The sequence below is a fragment of the Pristiophorus japonicus genome, chromosome 1 (genome assembly GCF_044704955.1).
Source record: "Pristiophorus japonicus isolate sPriJap1 chromosome 1, sPriJap1.hap1, whole genome shotgun sequence".
NCBI classification, from domain to species: Eukaryota; Metazoa; Chordata; class Chondrichthyes; family Pristiophoridae; genus Pristiophorus; species Pristiophorus japonicus.
In genome coordinates, this window is record NC_091977.1 from 546,093,508 (window position 1) to 546,110,975 (window position 17,468).

Genomic DNA, 17,468 nt, shown 5'->3' on the forward strand with positions numbered 1-17,468 from the left:
TTCAAGTCTAAATCATTGATATATGTTTATTTGTCTAGTATTTCACACTCCTCCTCCTCGATAGCAATGTCTGTATCGTCCCTCTCTTTTGTGAAAACAGACGCAAAGTATTCATTAAAAACCATGTTCCCGCCTCCACACACACATTATCTTTATGGTCTCTAATAGGCTCTCATTTTTCTCTATTTATTCTCTTGCTCTTAATGTATTTAGAAAACATCTTTGGGTTTTCCGTGATTTTACTTGCCAATATTTTTTCATGCTCTCTCTTTGTTTCCTAATTTGCATTTGAATTTCACCGCTGCACGTTCTATAGTCGCTGAGGGTTACTGCACCCTCGGTATCTGTCACAAACCTCCCGATTGCCTTTATCCTATCCTGTCTGTCCCTTGATATCCAGGTGACTCTAGATTTGTTGGTTCCCAACTTTTCCTTTCAGGGAACATACTTGCTCTGAACCCTCACGATCTCCTCCTTAAATGCCCCCCACTGCCCACACTGGTTTACCTGAAGTAGCTGTTTCCAGTCCCCGGTGGCAAATCCCGTCTCAGTTTCGCAAATTTAGCTTTTGCCCAAAAGCTTGCCGTGCTTCCAGTGCAGCCGTCTCTGCTCTGAGTCCGGGACATCGGAAGGTGCAAAGTCTGTTTGCATTCTAGATTTGTGATTAGATGCAATGTCTGCTGTATTCCTAAAGTATGGGGTGGAAATCATGTGACTGTTCAGGTGACGGACCCAGTACGAGATAATAAACCTGGAATGCAATCCGCAAACACACACTCACATGCACTGAGCTCCCGGGCCGCCTGACATCCAATCGCCTGCAGGTACATTCCCGGAAATAAAGTTCACCAACGTCAGGAACAAACTGTGAGTGAGGCTGGCCACAAGTTCCCCTTTCCCCAATCCCCCTCCTCAATCCCCCTTCCCCTCCCCCCTCCCCCTCCCCCAATCCCCCTCCACTAACCCCCCAATCGCCCTCCCCAACTCCCCCTCCCACCAAGCCCCCCTCACCCCTCCCCCAATCCCCCTCCCCCAATCCCCCTCTGCAACCCACCCCTCCCCTTCCCCCAATCCCGCCTCACCCCTCCCCCAAACCCCCACCCCCTCCCCCAATCCCCCCCTCACCCCTCCCCAATCGGCCTCCCAACCGCCCTTCACCTCCCCCGAATCCCCCCTCACCCAATCCCCCTCCCCACTGTCCCTCCCCTCACCCCAATCCCCCCTCACCCCTCCCCCAATTCCCCTCCCCCAATCCCCCCAATCACCCTCCACTAATCCCCCTCCCCCTCCCCCCAATCCCCCTCCCCTAACCCCCCTCCCCCTCCCCCAAATCCCCCTCCCCCTCCCCCCAATCCCTCTCCCCTTCCCTCTCCCCCTCCCCCAACCACACAGCCAATTTTAGTGTCGTCTGCAAACGTCTTAATCATACTCCCTATATTCAAATCTAAATCATCAATGTATATCACAAAAAGTAAGGGACCCAGTACCGAGCCCTGCGGAACCCCACTGGAAACATCCTTCCAGTCGCAAAAACATCCATCGGCCATTACCCTTTGCTTCCTACCTCTGAGCCAATTTTGGATCCAACTTGCCACTTTACCCTGGATCCCATGGGCTTTTACGTAGAAACATAGAAAATAGGTGCAGGAGTAGGCCATTCGGCCCTTCGAGCCTACACCACCATTCAATAAGATCATGGCTGATCATTCCCTCAGTACCCCTTTCCTGCTTTCTCTCCATACCCTTTGATCCCTTTAGCCGTAAGGGCCATATCTAACTCCCTCTTGAATATATCCAGTGAACTGGCATCAAAACTCTCTGCAGTAGAGAATTCCACAGGTTAACAACTCTCTGAGTGAAGAAGTTTCTTCTCATCTCAGTCCTAAATAGCCTACCCCTTATCCTAAGACTATGTCCCCTGAATCTGGACTTCCCCAACATCGGGAACATTCTTCCTGCATCTAACCTGTCCAGTCCCGTCAGAATCTTATACATTTCTATGAGATTCCCTTGCATCCTTCTAAACTCCAATAAAGGCCCAGTTGATCCAGTCTCTCCTCATACGTCAGCCCTGCCATCCCGGGAATCAGTCTGGTGAACCTTCACTGCACTCCCTCAATAGCAAGAACGTCCTTCCTCAGATTAGGAGAACAAAACTGAACACAATATTCCAGGTGAGGCCTCACCAATCCCTGTACAACTGCAGTAAGACCTCCCTGCTCCTATACTCAAATCCCCAAGCTATGAAGGCCAACATGCCATTTGCCTTCTTCACCGCCTGCTGTACCTGCATGCCAACCTTCAATGACTGATGAACCATGATACCCAGGTCTCGTTGCACCTCCCCTTTTCCTAATCTGCCGCCATTCAGATAATATTCTGCCTTCGTGTTTTTGCCCCCAAAGTGGATAACCTCACATTTATCCACATTATACTACATCTGCCATGCATTTGCCCACTCACCTAACCTGTCCAAGTCACTCTGCAGCCTCTTAGCATCCTCCTCGCAGCTCACACCGTCACCCAGTTGAGTGTCATCTGCAAACTTGGAGATATTACACTCAATTCCTTCATCTAAATCATTGATGTATATTGTAAATAGCTGGGGTCCCAGCACTGAGCCCTGCGGCACCCCACTAGTCACTGCCTGCCATTCTGAAAAGGACCCGTTTATCCTGACTCTCTGCTTCCTGTCTGCCAACCAGTTCTCTATCCATGTCAATATATTACCCCCAATACCATGTGCTTTGATTTTGCACACCAATCTCTTGTGTGGGACCTTGCCAAAAGCCTTTTGAAAGTCCAAATACACCACATCCACTGGTTCTCCCTTGTCCACTCTGCTAGTTACATCCTCAAAAAATTCCAGAAGATTCGTCAAGCATGATTTCCCCTTCATAAATCCATGCTGACTTGGACCAATCCTGTCACTGCTTTCCAAATGCGCTGCTATTTCATCCTTAATGATTGATTCCAACATTATCCCCACTACTGATGTCAGGCTAACCGGTCTATAATTACCCGCTTTCTCTCTCCCTCCTTTTTTAAAAAGTGGAGTTACATTAGCTACCCTCCAGTCCATAGGAACTGATCCAGAGTCGATAGACTGTTGGAAAATGATCACCAATGCATCCACTATTTCTAGGGCCACTTCCTTAAGTACTCTGGGATGCAAATTATCACGCCCCAGGGATTTATCGACCTTCAATCCCATCAATTTCCCTAACACAATATCCCGCCTAATAAGGATATCCATCAGTTCCTCTCTCTCAATCGACCCTCGGTCCCCGAGTACATCTGGAAGGTTAGTTGTGCCTTCCTTCGTGAAGACAGAACCAAAGTATTTGTTCAATTGGTCTGCCATTTCTTTGTTCCCCATTATAAATTCACCTGAATCCGACTGCAAGGGACCTACATTTGTCTTCACTAATCTTTTTGTCTTCACACATCTATCGACGCTTTTGCAGTCAGTTTTTATGTTCCCGGCAAGCTTCTTCTCATACTCTATTTTCCCCCTCTTAATTAAGCCCTTAGTCCTCCTCTGCTGAATTCTAAATTTCTCCCAGTCCTCAGGTTTGCTGCTTTTTCTGACCAATTTATATGCCTTCATAACCAGTTTGCCATGTGGGACCTTATCAAGAGCTTTGCTAAAATCCATATACACTGCATCGTATGCACTACCCACATCGACCCTCTTGGTTACCTCCTCGGAAAATTCAATCAGATTAGTCAAACACGATCTTCCCTTAACAAATCCATGCTGACTGTCCCTAATTAAACCTTGCCTTTCTAAATGTAGATTTATCCTGTCCTTCAGGAATTTTTCCAATAATTTCCCCACCACTGAAGTTAGTCTGACAGGCCTGTAATTACTCGGCCTATCCCTTTCTCCCTTCTTAAACAAGGGTACTACATTAGCATACTCCGGCACCATGCCCAGATCCAAAGAGGACTGGAAAATGATGGTCAAGGCCTCTGCTATTTCCTCTTTTACTTCGCTCAACAGCCTGGGATGCATTTCATCCGGGCCTGGGGACTTATCCACTTTCAAAGCTGCCAAACCCCTCAATACTTTGAAACATAGAAACAGAGAAAATAGGTGCAGACATAGGCCATTTGGCCTTTCGATAAGATCATGGCTGATCATTCCCTCAGTACCCCTTTCCTGCTTTCTCTCCATACCCCTTGATCCCGTTAGCTGTAAGGGCCATATCTAACTCCCTCTTGAACATATCCAATGAACTTGCATCAACAAGTCTCTGTGGCAGGGAATTCCACAGGTTAACAACTCTCTGAGTGAAGAAGTTTCTCCTCATCTCAGTCCTTATCCTAAGACTGTGTCCCCTGGTTCTAGACTTCCCCAACATCGGGAACATTCTTCCCGCATCTAACCTATCCAGTCCCGTCAGAACCTTATATGTTTCTATGAGATCCCCTCTCATCCTTATAAACTCCAGTGAATAAAGGCCCAGTTGATCCAGTCTCTCCTCATATGTCAGTCAAACCATCCCGGGAATCAGTCTGGTGAACCTTCGCTGCACTCCCTCAATAGCAAGAACGTCCTTCCTCAGAGTGTGAGAGCAAAATTGAACACAATGGACCCACGTTTCGGGCCGCGCCTCGAACGGCGCAGCCGCGACCTGGACGTCTGTTTTTCGCGCCACAAAGTGAGCCGAAAAAAAACTTACCTATTCTCCGGCTCCCTGCTGGTCGTCTGGAGCTGGGCGCGGTGCAGCACGAGCTGCAGGGGGCGGAACCAGGTCCCGGCGCTGAAAACAGTGCCGGGACCTCTGCACATGCGCACTGCAGTGGGCGCGCATGTGCAGTAGCTCCAGGCGCCCAAAACTGTGGGAGGGGCCCGAAGCACACAGCCCCTAGCCCTGGCCGAATGGTCTCACTGGGGCTGCCGACCTGACCTCCCTCTACCTCCCTCCCTCCCCCCCGACCCGAACCGACCTCCCTCCCCCCGACCCGCGCTCCCTACCCCCCCCCCCCCGACCTGACCTCCCTCTCCCTCCCTCCCTCCGACCCCCCGACCCGACTCACGCTCCCGACCCCGGACCCGACCCGATCCAACCCAACGCTATCTACCTGTAAATCTGCCGCTGGGGCCGGTCCCGGCCCGTTCAGCCTCCCCCCCCTCTCCTTTCCCCCCCACTCTCCTTTCCCCCCCACTCTCCTTTCCCCCCACTCTCCTTTCTCCTCCTCTCCTTTCTCCCCCCTCTCCTTTCTCCCCCTCTCCTTTCTCCCCCCTCTCCTTTCTCCCCCCTCTCCTTTTCCTCTTCTCCTCTCCCTCCTTTCCCCTTCTCCTCCTCCCCCCACTTCCCTTTCTCCTCCTCACACCCCCTTCCCCTTCTCCTCCTCCCCCCTCTCCTCCCCACCTTCTCTCCCCCCTCCCCCCTTCTCTCCCTTCCTTCCACCTTCTCCCCCTTCCTTCCCCCTTCCCTCTCTCCCCCTTCCCTCCCTCTGCTCCCCCCCTCTCTCCCTCTACCCCCCTCCTCCCCCCACCCCTCGCTGTCAGAAACACAGACACTGACAGACAGAGAATGAGAGACACACTGACAGACAGAGAGATAGAGACACTGACAGAGACACACTGGGGGGGGGGGGCATCCCAGCACGCTGTTGGAGGGCTCCCGGTGCTGCAGTCGGTAAGTAGAAAATGTTTTATTTATTGATTTAAAAAAAACATTATTTCTTATTAATTTTTTTTGATTGATTTATTGGTTGATTTATTGATGTATTTATCATTTATTATTGATGATGGCTCTTTATTTGTAAAACTGAAGTGTTTAATGTTTGTAAACTTCCCTTTAACCACCCCCCCACATTCCCTACGCCTGATTTGTAACCTACGCCTGATTTTCTAAAGTGTAGACAAGGTTTTTTCCAGCGTACAAAAATCTTCACTTACTCCATTCTAAGTTAGTTTGGAGTAAGTTTTCACTGCCTAAACTTTGAAAACAGGCGTAAGTGGCCGGACACGCCCCCTTTTGAAAAAAAAATTCTGTTCCAAAGTGAAACTGTTCTAACTGACTAGAACTGGAGCAAACTAAATGCCGAGAATTTGAATTTCTAAGATACTCCGTTCTACACCAGTTGCTCCAAAAAATCAGGAGCAATTGAGGCCGAAACTTGGGCCCAATATTCCAGGTGTGGCCTCACCAAGGCCCTGTAGATAGAAACATAGAAACATAGAAAATAGGTGCAGGAGTAGGCCATTCGGCCCTTCGAGCCTGCACCACCATTCAATGAGTTCATGGCTGAACATGCAACTTCAGTACCCCATTCCTGCTTTCTCGCCATACCGCTTGATCCCCCGAGTAGTAAGGACTACATCTAACTCCTTTTTGAATATATTTAGTGAATTGGCCTCAACAACGTTCTGTGGTAGAGAATTCCACAGGTTCACCACTCTCTGGGTGAAGAAGTTTCTCCTCATCTCGGTCCTAAATGGCTTACCCCTTATCCTTAGACTGTGACCCCTGGTTCTGGACTTCCCCAACATTGGGAACATTCTTCCTGCATCTAACCTGTCTAAACCCATCAGAATTTTAAACGTTTCTATGAGGTCCCCTCTCATTCTTCTGAACTCCAGTGAATACAAGCCCAGTTGATCCAGTCTTTCTTGATAGGTCAGTCCCGCCATCCCGGGAATCAGTCTGGTGAACCTTCGCTGCACTCCCTCAATAGCAAGAATGTCCTTCCTCAAGTTAGGAGACCAAAACTGTACACAATACTCCAGGTGTGGCCTCACCAAGGCCCTGTACAACTGCAGTAAGACCTCCCTGCTCCTATACTCAAATCCTCTAGCTATGAAGGCCAACATACCATTTGCCTTCTTCACCGCCTGCTGTACCTGCATGCCAACTTTCAATGACTGATGAACCATGACACCCAGGTCTCGTTGCACCTCCCCTTTTCAAATCTGTCACCATTCAGATAATATTCTGCCTTCGTGTTTTTGCCCCCAAAGTGGATAACCTCACATTTATCCACATTATACTGCATCTGCCATGCATTTGCCCACTCACCTAACCTGTCCAAGTCACCCTGCAGCCTCTTAGCGTCCTCCTCGCAGGTCACACAACCACCCAGTTTAGTGTCATCTGCAAACTTGGAGATATTACATTCAATTCCTTCATCCAAATCATTAATGTATATTGTAAAGAGCTGGGGTCCCAGCACTGAGCCCTGCGGCACTCCACTAGTCACTGCTTGCCATTCTGAAATGGACCCGTTTATCCCTGCTCTCTGCTTCCTGTCTACCAACCAGTTCTCTATCCACGTCAGTACATTACCCCCAGTACCATGTGCTTTGATTTTGCACACCAATCTCTTGTGTGGGACCTTGCCAAAAGCCTTTTGAAAGTTCAAATACACCACATCCACTGGTTCTCCCTTGTCCACTCTACTAGATACATCCTCAAAAAATTCCAGAAGATTTGTCAAGCATGATTTCCCTTTCATAAATTAATGTTGACTTGGACTGATCCTGTCACTGCTTTCCAAATGCGCTGCTATTTCATCCTTAATGATTGATTCCAACATTTTTACCACTGCTGATGTCAGGCTAACCGATCTATAATTACCCGTTTTCTCTCTCCCTCCTTTTTTAAAAAGTGGTGTTACATTAGCTACCCTCCAGTCCATAGAAACTGATCCAGAGTCGATAGACTGTTGGAAAATGATCACCAATGCATCCACTATTTCTAGGGCCATTTTCTTAAATACTCTGGGATGCAGACTATCATGCTCCGGGGATTTATCGGCCTTCCTTCGTGAAGACAGAACCAAAATATTTGTTCAATTGATCTGCCATTTCTTTGTTCCGCAATATAAAATGCACCTGAATCCGACTGCAAGGGACCAAGTTTGTTTTCACTAATCTTTTTCTCTTCACATATTTATAGAAGCTTTTGCAGACAGTTTTTATGTTCCCTGGAAGCTTCTTCTCGTACTCTATTTTCCCCCTCTTAATTAAACCCTTAGTCCTCCTCTGTTGCATTCTAAATTTCTCCCAGTCCTCAGGTTTGTTGCTTTGTCTGGCCAATTTATATGCCTCTTCCTTGGTTTTAACACTATCCTTAATTTCCCTTGTTAGCCACGGTTGAGCCACCTTTCCCGTTTTATTTTTACTCCAGACAGGGATGTACAATTGCTGAAGTTGATCCATGTGATCTTTAAATGCTTATCCACTGTCAACTCTTTAAATGTCCTTTGCCAGTCTATTCTAGCCAATTCACGCCTCATACTGTCGAAGTTACCTTTCCTTAAGTTCAGGACCCTAGTTTCAGAATTAACTGTGTCACTCTCCATCTTAATGAAGAATTCTACCATATTATGGTCACTCTTCCCCAAGGGGCCTCGGAACAACAAGATTGCTAATTAGTCCCTTCTCATTACACAACACCCAGTCTAGGATGGCCAGCTCTCTAGTTGAATCCTCGACATATTGGTCTAGAAAACCATCCCTAATACACTCCAGGAAATCCTCCTCCACCGTATTGCTACCAGTATGGTTAGCCCAATCAATATGTAGAGTAAAGCCGCCCATGATAACTGCTGTACCTTTATTGCACACATCCCTTATTTCTTGTTTGATGCTGTCCCCAACCTCACTACTACTGTTTGGTGGTCTGTACACAACTCCCACTAGCGTTTTCTGCCCTTTGGTATTCCGTAGCTCCACCCATACTGATTCCACATCATCCAAGCTAATGTCCTTACTTACAATTGCATTAATTTCCTCTTTAACCAGCAACGCCACCCCACCTCCTTTTCCTTTCTGTCTATTCTTCCTAAATGTTGAATCCCCCAGATGTTGAGTTCCCAGCCTTGATCACCCTGGAGCCATGTCTCCGTGATGCCAATTACATCATATCCGTTAACTGCTATCTGCGCAGTTAATTCGTTCACCTTATTCCGAATACTCCTCGCATTGAGGCACAGAGCCTTCAGGCTTGTCTTTTTAACACACTTTGCTCCTTTAGAATTTTGCTGTCATGTGGTCCTTTTTGTTTTTTGCCTTGGATTTCTCTGCCCTCCACTTTTACTATTCTCCTTTCTATCTTTTGCTTCTGCCTCCATTTTGTTTCCCTCTGTCTCCCTGCATAGGTTCCCATCCCCCTGCCATATTAGTTTAACTCCTCCCCAACAGCACTAGCAAACACTCCCCCTAGGACATTGGTTCCGGTCCTGCCCAGATGCAGACCGTCCGGTTTGTACTGGTCCCACCTCCCCCAGAACCGGTTCCAATGCCCCAGGAATTTGAATCCCTCCCTGCAGCACCACTGCTCAAGCCACGTATTCATCTGAGCTATCCTGTGATTCCTACTCTGACTAGCACGTGGCACTGGTAGCAATCCCGAGATTACTACCTTTGAGGTCTTACTTTTTAGTTTAGCTCCTATCTCCCTAAATTCATCTCGTAGGACCTCATCCTGTTTTTTACCTATATCGTTGGTACCAATGTGCACCACGACAACTGACTGTTCAACCTCCCTTTTCAGAATGTCCTGCACCCGCTCCGAGACATCCTTGACCCTTGCACCAGGGAGGCAACATGCCATCCTGGAGTCTCGGTTGCGGCCGCAGAAACGCCTATCTATTCCCCTTACAATTGAATCCCCGATCACTATCGCTCTCCCACTCTTTTTCCTGCCCTCCTGTGCAACAGAGCCAGCCACGGTGCCATGAACTTGGCTGCTGCTGCCCTCCCCTGATGAGTCATCCCCCTCAACAGTACCCAAAGCGGTGTATCTGTTTTGCAGGGGGATGACCAGATGGGACCCCTGCACTACCTTCCTTACACTGCTCTTCCTGTTGGTCACCCATTCCCTATCTGGCTGTGTACACTTCACCTGCGGTAAGACCAGCTCGCTACACGTGCTACTCACGTCATTCTCAGCATCGTGGATGCTCCAGAGTGAATCCACCTGCAGCTCCAGTGCCGCAATGCGGTCCGACAGGAGCTGGAGGTGGATATTCTTCCCGCACACGTAGTCATCAGGGACACCGGAAGCGTCCCTGATTTCCCACATCGTACAGGAGGAGCATAACACGTGTCCGAGCTCTCCTGCCATGACTTAACCCTTAGATTGGCAACAACAATGCTAAAGGTTACTTACTGATATAGAAAATAAAAAGAAAAGCTACTCACCAATCACTTACCCCTTTGGTTGTGATGGCACCTTTCAATTTCTTTCTACTTTTTTGCCTCCTCACCCTGCTGCAGCTACACCGGCTGGGCCTCTCCTCGACCACCAACTCCCCTCTTCCCTCACTATGTTTATTTCATCCAGAATAGCACACTCCTCCTCGATGGCAGTATCTGCATTGCCCCTTTCCTTTGTGAAACTGATGCAAAGTATTCGTTAAGAACCCTCCCAACATCTTCTGCCTCCACACAAAGATAACTTCATGGTCTCTAATAGGCCCTACCCTTTCTTTAGTTACCCTTCTTACACGTAATATATTTATCGAACATCTTTGGGTTTTCCTTGATTTTACTTGCCCCAACCCTAACCCTAACTCAATCCCCAACCCCACATTCCCCAATCCCCGATCCCCCATTCCCCAATCCCCTGACCCCCCATTCCCCAATCCCCTGACCCCCCATTCCCCAATCCCCCGACCCCCCATTCCCCAATCCCTGATCCCCCATTCCCCAATCCCCGAACACCCATTCCCCAATCCCCCTCCCCCCATCCCCCGACCCCCGATTCCCCAATCCCCCAACCCCCCCATTCCCCAATCCCCGACCCCTCATTCCCCAATCCCCGACCTCCCATTCCCCAATCCCTGACCCGCCCATTCCCCAATCCCCGAACCCCCATTCCCCAATCCCCTGACCCCCCTTTCCCCAGTCCCCGACCCCCCATTCCCCAATCCCCGACCCCCCATTCCCCATTCCCTGACCCGCCCATTCCCCAATGCCCCCATTCCCCAATTCCCAACCCCCCATTCCACAATCCCCGGACCCCCCATTCCCCAATCCCCAGATCCTCCCATTCCCCAATCCCCCGACGCCCCCATTCCCCAATCCATGACCCCCCATTCTCCAATCCCCCGACCCCCCATTCCACAATCCCTGACCCTCCAATTCCCCAATCCCTGACCCTCCCATTCCCCAATCCCCGGATTCACCCACCCCAATTCCCGACCCTCCCAATCACCAATCCCTGACCCCCCCATTCCCCAATCCCTGACCCTCCCATTCCCCAATCCCTGACCCTCCCATTCCCCAAACCCTGACCCTCCCATTTCCCAATCCCTGACCCCCCCATTCCCCAATCCCTGACCCTCCTATTCCCAATCCCTGACCCCCCCATTTCCCAATCTCTGACGCCCCCATTCCCCAATCCTCGACCCTCCCATTCCCCAATCCCCGACCCTCCCATTCCCCAATCTCAGACCCCCCCATTCCCCAATCCCTGACCCCCCCATTCCCCAATCCCCAGATCCTCCCATTCCCCAATCCCCGACCCTCCCATTCCCCAATCTCAGACCCCCCCATTCCCCAATCCCTGACCCTCCCATTCCCCAATCCCTGACCCCCCCATTCCCCAATCCCCAGATCCTCCCATTCCCCAATCCCCGACCCCCATTCCCCAATCCCCAGATCCTCCCATTCCCCAGTCCCCAGATCCTCCCATTCCCCAAGCCCCGACCCCCTCATTCCCCAATTCCCGGATTCCCCCCCCCAATCCCTGGACCCTCCATTCCCCAATCCGTGACCCCTCCATTTCCCCAACCCCCCATTCCCCCGGGCAGTTTACCCCAGCAGGTTGGGAAAAGGCTGGCGTCAGTAAGTGGCTGCTGTGGGTCTCAGGGAACAGCTCCTCAGCTGAATGAAGTGAAGAAAGCAGCTGTGGGAATATTGTGGAACAAAGTCATCGACTTCCAGTGAGCCCGACCTCGGCCTGCTGTATCAGCGATCCTCCCTGCAGCCGTACTTTGGCCTCCTGTGTTGACACTGAAATAAAACATGAATTAGCGTCTTTTACACACAGCCAGTGAGCAGGGCACGCAGCTTGAGTTACAGGACTGGAGACAAAGGAGGGATACACAAACCGGAGCGGTACTGCAAGGCACAACAAGCCCTCACTCACTGAAAGAGAGAGCGAGAGGGGCGAGGGAGGCAGAGAGAGAGGGGCGAGGGAGAGAGAGAGAGGGGGAGAGGGAGAGAGGGCGAGAGGGGCGAGGGAGAGAGAGAGAGAGAGGGGAAAGGGAGAGAAAGAGAGGGGGAGGGAGAGAGAGGGGGGGAGGGAGAGAAAGAGAGGGGGAGGGAGAGAGAGAACGGGGAGGGAGAGAGAGAGGGGGAGGGAGAGAAAGAGAGGGGAGGGAGAGAGAGAGGTGGGAGGGAGAGAGAGAGGGGGGAGGGAGAGAGAGGGGGAGGGAGAGAGAGAGGTGGGATGGAGAGAGGTGGGAGGGAGAGAGGGGAAGAGAGAGAGGGGGAGAGAGAGAGGGGGAGAAGAGAGAGAGAGAGAGAGGGGGTGGGGGAGGGAGAGAGAGTGGGGGAGAGAGAGAGGGGGGGGAGGGGGAGGGAGAGAGGGGGAGGGAGGGAGAGAGAGGGGGAGGGAGAGAGAGGGGGAGGGAGAGAGCGAGGTGGGAGGGAGAGAGAGAGGGGAGAGAGAGAGAGGGGGAGGGGGGAGAGAGAGAGGGGGAGAGAGGCGGAGGGAAAGAGAGAGGGGGAGGGAGAGGGGAGGGAGAGAGAGAGGGAGATGTGTGATGTATTCATAGAACACAGCACACACAGCTTCTAACATGGTAGGCAGCTCTCGTAAGTCTCCGGAACCTCCTGCTTCTGTTTAATTATTAACTCAGTAGTTGCAGTACACAATACGTCCACATCCACAGTGTGGAGCTACAACATTACAAGCTAACAGACATTACACTTTTCCCTCCTTAATGAAGAAGTAATTATAAAAAACATCATATATAACTTGCATGTTTATACATGACAAAAGATATGGAGTTATTTTGCCATATTTACAAATAAAGCTTAACTACTAGTTTTCTGTTTCGAAGAGGATACCTTCGCTCTCGAACAGAACCTTCCAAACATGGTGTCGAATCTAAACTCACTCGAGGCTCATCCTGAGGAATGTTTTCCTCCACGGAATTTCCTTGATTTTCATTTGAACTCACTCTAACTTCAGGCTCTTTGTTTTCCTGACTCGGACTCAGATTTTCATTCTGATTCTCTCCTGGATTTGTTTCCAGTACATTGGATTTAGGATTTGCTACTGGTGTATCAAAACTATCTGATGAGTCAGAAATAATTGAATCATTCCCACCTTCAACTCCTTCATGTCTGTAGGTAAAATATGATCAATATGAACAAACCTAACCTGTCCATTATCAAACATCTTTACCAAATATGTGCGAGGACCACATATCTTCACCACTCTTCCTGGTAACCACTTTACCCATTTAGAAACATGGAAACATTGAAAATAGGTGCAGGAGTAGGCCATTCGGCCCTTCGAGCCTGCACCACCATTCAATAAGATCATGGCTGATCATGACCTCAGTACCCCTTTCCTGCTTTCTCTCTATATCCCTTGATCCCCATAGCCATAAGGATCATATCTAACTCCCCCTTGAACATGTGCTTTAATTTTGCACACCAATCTCTTGTGTGGGACCTTGTTAAAAGCCTTTTGAAAGTCCAAATACACCACATTCACTGGTTCTCCCTTGCCCACTCTACTAGTTACATCCTCAAAAAATTCCATAAGATTCATCAAGCATAATTTCCCTTTCATAAATCCATGCTGACTTGGACCGATCCTGTCACTGCTTTCCAAATGCGCTGCTATTTCATCCTTAATGATTGATTGCAACATTTATGGCGATGGTTCTTCACTCTCACCTTCTGGTTTAATTTTACACTTCTCTCTTTTACTCTACCTCTATCATGATTCTCTTTCTGTCTTCATTATTTCTTTTCTACGGACTGTGCCAAGTTTGGATTTAACAACGAGAATCTGGTTCGTGGCTGTCGTTTGAGAAACAATTCTGCTGGTGTTCTACCAGTAGTTGTATGAGGAGAATTACGATATGTAATTAGAAAATTAGCCAATTTGTGATCCAATGACAACTGTCGTTTCCTTGGATTTGGATCTAACATTTGTTTTATGAGGGCACGTTTTACAATTTGTACATTGGGCTCTGCTGCACCATTCGAAGCAGGATGGCATGGTGGAACCTTGGTATGTTTCACTCTATTTTTGCTCGTGAATTGTGCAAATTCTTCTGAACGAAATTGTGGTCCATTATCCGAAACAATTTCTTCAGGGAGGCCAAATGAAGAAAATAAACTTCACAAAATGTCCAATGTTTTACTTGTTGTTATTTTCCACATTGGAAACACCTCAACCCACTTCGAATGGCTATCAATCACAATGAACAATTGTTGTCCTTCTAACTCAGCAAAATCAATATGTAGCCTTTGCCATACCCTGGGAGGCCATTTCCCTGGCTGTACTGGTACTGGTGGTGGTTGCTTGCTTACTGATTGACATGTCATACACTGACTCACAATGTACTCTATATCTTTATCAAGACCTGGCCACCATAAGTAACTGCGTGCAAAACTCTTGGTCAAGCACATTCCCAGGTGCTGGTCATGGAGGTCTCCTAATAATTTGGACCTGAATTTATTTGGTATAACCACTCTTGCACCCCACATGATACAATCTTTATCGACTGATAATTCATTCCTACAAATGAAGAATGGATGTGTATCTTTGTCTGTTACCTGGTTTGGCGATCCAATTGTAATATACTCATACACCTTTGATATCACTGGGTCACGTTTGGTTGCTGTACCAATCTCTTCAGCTGTGACTGGCAGTTTATCAATGTATGAAAAATAAAAACACTTCTTCCCTATCGGGTGTAACTTGTGATGGGGCAGGCAATCTAGACATTGCTTCAGCATTACTGTGATCAGCTGATCGTCTGTATTCAATATCATATGTATATGCTGACAAAATCAAAGCCCATCTCTGCATTCGGGCTGCAGCTAATGTTGGAACTGGGGACTTTGGATGGAGGATAGCTGTTAGTGGCTTATGGTCCATAACGATGGTAAACTTACAAGTATTTGTGAAACTTCTTGACCCCAAAAATTAATGCCAAAGCTTCCCTTTCAATTTGCACATAATTACTCTCACTGGCACTGAGAATGCGTGAAGCAAAAGCAATTGGTCTCTCCTCCTCACTACTTAATACATGAGAGATCACTGCCCCAACTCCATACGGAGAGGCATCACATGCTAGCTTAATCTCCTTAGATATGTCATAGTGAACTAACATGGTGCTCTCTACCAATTTGTTTTTACACTCCTTGAATGCTGTATCGCATTCTTCTGACCACTTCCACTGGGTCTGTTTTTTCAACAGTTCATTCAGTGGATGTAATACTGTAGCCAAATTTGGTAGGAACTTCCCATAATAGTTCAAAAGCCCCAAGAATGAACGAAGTTCAGTGACATTCTTGGGAGTGGGTGCATTTCTAATTGCATCCAGCTTTCCCTTGGTTGGATGTAAACCATCTTTGTCTACTCTGTACCCTAAGTACTCCACTGAGTTTTGAAATAACTCACACTTACGAGCTGACACTCGTACTCTGTGCTTCTCTAGCCGTTGGAGGACTTCATTCAATATGTTATTATGAATTTGCCTATTTGGTGCTGAAATTAGTATGTCATCCAAATAACATACTACCCCTTCAATACCTTGCAAAATCTGGGTCATCACCCCTTGGAATATGGCAGGGGCGGAAGACACTCCAAACGGTAGCCTATTAAACTGATATAGGTCTCGATGAGTGTTTATAGTCAAGCATTACTTGGACTCCTCATCTAGTTCAAGTTGTAAGAGGCATTCGTAAGATCCAGTTTTGAGAAGATCTGACTACCTATCACTGTTGTGAAGAAATCTTCTACATTCGGCAATGTATTGGGGACATTACCCTCTAGAACCTGGTTTACGGTTACTTTATAATCACCACACAATCTTAGCTTACCATCGGACTATCGGACTTAGGTACAACAACAATGGGTGCAGCCCAATTACATTGATCTATCTTAGAGATAATGTTCTCCGCCTCTAGTCTTTTGAGTTCTTGCTCAACTTTCTCCTTGAGTGCAAATGGTGCATATGGCAGTCAGCGAGAGGCGGGAGCAGCGTGACTGAGGCCTAGAAAGGCCCAGCGGGTGTTCCTGAGATGGAGGCAGTCAGCGAGAGGCAGGAGCAGTGATACTGAGGCCTATAAAGGCCCAGCGGTAGTTCCTGAGATGGAGGCAGTCGGCGAGAGGTGGGAGCAGCGTGACTGAGGCCTATAAAGGCCCAGCGGTAGTTCCTGAGATGGAGGCAGTCAGCGGGAGCCGGGAGCAGCGATACTGAGGCCTATAAAAGCCCAGCCGGTGCAGCTGCAGCTGGGAGAGAAGGCAAAAAAGAAGTAGAAATAAATCAAAAAGTGACGTCACAGCTAAGGGGGTAAGTGATTGGCTGGTGATTGGTACGAAGGTTTTCTTTTTCTTTTCTATTTCAGTAAGTAACCTTTAGCATTGTTGTCACCAAATTAAGTTAAGCTAGGGGTTAAATCATGGCAGGAGAGCTCGGTCATGTGATATGCTCCTCCTGTACCATGTGGGAACTCAGGGACGCTTCCGGTGTCCCCGACGACTACGTGTGCGGGAAGTGTATCCGCCTCCAGCTCCTGACAGACCGCGTTGCGGAATTGGAGCTGAAGGTAGAATCACTCTGGAGCATCCACGATGCTGAGAATGATGTGAATAGCATGTGTAGTGAGTTGGTCTTACCGCAGGAGAAGGGTCCACAGCCAGCTAGGGAATGGAAGACCAACAGGAAGAGCAGTGCAAGGAAGGTAGTGCAGGGGTCCCCTGCGGTCATTCTCCTGCAAAACAGATACACCGCTTTGGGTACTGCTGAGGGGGATGACTCATCAGGGGAGGGCAGCAGCAGCCAAGTTCATGGCACCGTAGCTGGCTCTGCTGCAGAGGAGGGCAGGAAAAAGAGTGGGAGAGTGATAGTGATAGGGGATTCAATTGTAAGGGGAATAGATAGACATTTTGCGGCCGCAACCGAGACTCCAGGATGGTATGTTGCCTCCCTGGTGCAAGGGTCAAGGATGTCTCGGAGCGGGTGCAGGACATTCTGAAAAGGGAGGGTGAACAGCCAGTTGTCATGGTGCACATTGGTACCAACGATATAGGTAAAAAAACGGGATGACATCCTACGAGACGAATTTAGGGAGCTAGGAGCTAAATTAAAAAGTAGGACCTCAAAAGTAGTAATCTCAGGATTGCTACCAGTGCCACGTGCTAGCCAGATTAGGAATCGCAGGATAGCTTAGATGAATATGTGGCTTGAGCAGTGGTGCAGAAGGGAGGGATTCAAATTCCTGGGGCATTGGAACCGGTTCTGGGGGA

The 17,468-nt window shown here is 48.7% G+C and overlaps 1 protein-coding gene across 1 annotated transcript in view; it reads right to left on the minus strand.

Annotated features, from left to right (window-relative positions):
- Positions 1–516, minus strand: part of aoc1 (amine oxidase copper containing 1) — an 87,587-nt gene extending 87,071 nt beyond the window's left edge. The window contains exon 1 of the mRNA XM_070877053.1: positions 508–516. The gene's annotated coding sequence lies outside the window, so the exon portion shown is untranslated. The remainder of the gene's footprint in view (positions 1–507) is intronic.
- Between the last annotated feature and the right edge of the window lie 16,952 nt (positions 517–17,468).